Genomic DNA, 3,822 nt, shown 5'->3' with positions numbered 1-3,822 from the left:
CCGGCGCCTCAAACCACCTCGGTGCTTCCGACTACCCCGGCGCCTCCTACTTTTGGTCATGTGCTCCCGGCTTCGTTTATGGATGCAAGCCTTGGATGCAAGACTTATTTGCGCAAGCTTCACCCGCCTCAGCGGCACCTCCTGCAATGCTTGCTCCACTGACGGCCCCGTCTACTTCGGGCACTCATCAGTCTCAATCGTCGTATACCTCGTCGCCTCCGACTGCCTCTCGACACTCTTCCAAGTCCTCTCGATCCCGTCACCGTTCTCGAAGTCACCCATACATTGACGTTGGCGTCGTTCATCTCGCTCCTCTTCATCGGAGGGATCATTTCAACCCGATTATGATCCTCCATCTCCCGATATTGACACACACTTGGGCCTATCAAAGGTAGCTGATTGGCTAGCGGACCGTTTGGCGTCGGTCGCTCCCTCTCCAAGCCCCGATGTCGACCATATATCTACGATTTGGTCTAACCTGAATTCGCTACCACCTGACCCAATGCTGACAGACCTTGTTACGGCTTTGGACCAGGACTTCGGTAGGTTGTCCCTCACGCCGTCGTTCAAGGCTCCTCGCTTTTGGCCCGATGATTTCCCTGTCCACTCCTTCGATGTGGCTGATGGTGCGCACATCCTAGATGAGGCCCTACATCGCATGACCGGGTCATCCCAATCCGCCACCATCATTATGCCGGACTTTCGACTCGCCTTCGTGGAAACAGAACTGCGGCGTTCGTTAAAACCACTGTCTACACTCGTCTCCTCTGCCAGAGCCATTGAGCAAGATCTCTCAGAGTCCAATCCTAATAGGATCGACCACCTACGGACTGTTATGCACTTTCAACTTTGCCAGGTCGACCATTTGCGAAATCATCTGAGAGCCGCTCTGGTGGAGATCACCGCTACACGACATGAGCTGCTGGTGATTTTAGTCAAGTTGGCCACTCATTAAAATTTACAAATATTCTACTATTAAAAATCTTGGTAGGAATAATAAACTGAATGATTTGGTCTCATGATACCCTCTCAGGAGAACAATAATTTTATGCTACTTCAACTCCCTTCGAGGGCACAGCCACAAACAATCTAGGTTAATAATTATACACCACAATTTCGTAAAAAATAACTATGTACATCAAAGTTTATCAATAAATTCTACTTCTTTTTAAAACTTATTATTAAATGAGAACTTAGATTAAAAAGATCCTTAAGCGACGCAACTTTGAAATGTTGATCCTTTGTAATGGCAAAATAAATACAGTCAAGCAGTAAGTATATATATTCATGTGTATATCTTGAATGGACATCGTCATAAAATGACCTCTTCAAATCTTGAGTGACAACACAAGTACAAGGATCACTATGATAAGATATGTCAATTACAGGCAACATGCAAGATGAAGTTTCGTCATTCCTTAGTCAGCTGGACGATGACACATTCAGTGCAGTGACTGTCCGGGGGAACCGAGAAAGCAGGAAGTGTTCACCTGTACCCAGGCGGTTTAGCCCTACAGTCGAACAAAAACTTACCGTGTTGCTCCTTGAAATCTACGACCAGAACAAAGTTTTGTCTCAAGGAGTTTTGAGCCGACTGACTGTTGGAGAACAACAACTGCAGGATGAATCACTCATTAGAATCATGGAGATTCTTAGTTTGGGATTTCCATCTCAATTGTTTAGATAAAGGTAGCAAATCATATTAAGTATTTTCTCAAATGTATCCTCAACGATACATATACCAATGTATTTTACACCATGTAAATCAACAGTTTTTCTTTGCTTCATGGCAATCGTTTTAAATATGAGCAGGAAATGCGTTTCTTAACATCCATGTTACGACCTTCAACATGACAATACGTGAAAAATTTGAAACATGTGAGTGTGAGCATCAAATATTTAATTCAGGTTCAGTATCCTTAAGATATATCTCGTTAAAATATTTGTAACCTGTAATTTTGTAATTTCTATAGCCATTTAGGGAGCGATCACACGTTTTGTTCACGTACATACGATTATAATCCCCCGCCACGAAGTGGAAGTGGGGATATAGGAATGGGTGCCGTCCGTCCGTCACATTTCGTTTCCGGAGCAGATCTTGAAAACCATACCATATTTCTTCACCAAACCTGGCACATAGATAAGTCTAGTGGTGAACTGGTGTCTTTTGATAGTTTGGGATTTTTAAAGAAATTACTTTTTGAGTTTCCATGGCAAGGACTTTGACTTCTTATAAACCAGACTTCTGAGACACGACGGTATGAGCAGGTTGGTAGCTAAGTTATAACCTGTGTGGCCGGTGCATTCATGCTGTATCACCTAACAAAATCTTCTTCACATCGTTATAATTCGTGATTCTTGGAAAAGGACCGGCATTAAGCCAGTCGTCGAATGCATCGTCTCCTCCAACTTCCCCACTTGCATCGCCTGAAACGACCCTTTGCACATCAAGATCACCACGCCATGTATCTACCTCAAAAACAGGACTGTCTGACCATTCCAGTGACGCAGATATCGTCACACTGAAGCTTGAAGTCGCCAGCCTCAAAAAGGAAATCCAGGAATTACAACTGTTAGTAGAGTCGATGGTTTCTGACACCACGCCGCCTTCACCAATATCAGTCCTTCCATTACCTGCCCTGTCTCCATTAAACAATGCTTTGTCGTCAACATCACTGTCATCATCTCCCCTCTCAACGACATTCACTGTATTGCCATCAGCCATGTCATTAACATCAACGAACTCCAACATCATCACAGAAAGCAGATTTTGGGATCTGGATGCATGCAGAATATGCGATATCAACATTAAACCCTCCCTGGACTCACGGAATTCTCAACAGGACGTAATAGAAGAAGCAAGGCAGCGCGGTGGACAGACCCGAAAGCAGCTCGCAAAAGAACTTTATAGAACAGTTTCCACCATGCGAGAAAAGTATTAAAGAAAGGTTTACGGGATGATAAAGTCAGCACAGAACATCACTGTCCAGCTATTTGACATAGCAAAGATGGCCATTATATTTGATGTCATATTCAGTACCTTCCCACCCAAGGACAAAGCAAAGGAAAAACAAGAATGTGTAGGCGCTATCAATCAAGTAAACAGATACGTGTTGGGCCTGAATGAAACGAATTGAACTTCCACCAATGATATAAATGAAATGTAATGTTACTAATCCTATGCATCTGCTGTTAATAATTCACAACTTTAAGTCTATTATCTTCAACCCTGTCTAGTTGAAAACAACTTTCAATGTTGTGCAATTAGTAGCATCACGTTGGTTTCCAATGTCCATTTCCGTCTAGGAGGGCGGGATTTTGCATATGCTATTTTCCATGCTAAATACATAAAGTTACTCTTAAATGCAAAAACATCAATGCTCTCAAGTAACATGTCAATACAAATGTATTTAAGTATGTCATTTATTCCCAGTATTCCCGTGTACATAGACTTCTTGTTAAAATTAATCCTTTTAAATCAGTTTTATTTGTCACTTCATGTAATAGTGTCTTTTGACGGAATCGCGTGTAAACTTCAACCATGATCGTCTCAAAGCAACTCCCGGTATCGAGCACAGTCCATAAGAAAATGAACTTTCATTAACAGCCGTTAAAACGTCATTGTCGCTTATTGGTCGCCCCCTAGTGGCTAATGTGTACATAAAACTGACCTTTTTGTATATTAAAGTATTTTTTATCCTTTAGTTTTTTATCAGCACATGAGTGTTGCTATATATATTTTTTATATAGCGCTTATTTTGTGCATAATATACGAAAATATAATGTTTGTCCGTCTGTTAAAGTTGTTTTTTTTATTTCCAT

General features: G+C 41.9%; 1 pseudogene; it reads left to right on the top strand.

The window, feature by feature from the left end:
• Positions 1 to 502: 502 nt before the first annotated feature.
• On the top strand, positions 503 to 3,156 carry LOC139479548 (uncharacterized; annotated as a pseudogene).
• The last annotated feature ends 666 nt before the right edge of the window (positions 3,157 to 3,822 follow it).

The sequence above is a fragment of the Haliotis cracherodii genome, unplaced genomic scaffold (genome assembly GCF_022045235.1).
Source record: "Haliotis cracherodii isolate W230 unplaced genomic scaffold, xgHalCrac1.p SCAF_4, whole genome shotgun sequence".
Lineage (NCBI taxonomy): Eukaryota > Metazoa > Mollusca > Gastropoda > Lepetellida > Haliotidae > Haliotis > Haliotis cracherodii.
This window is presented reverse-complemented; position numbering and strand designations above follow the sequence as displayed.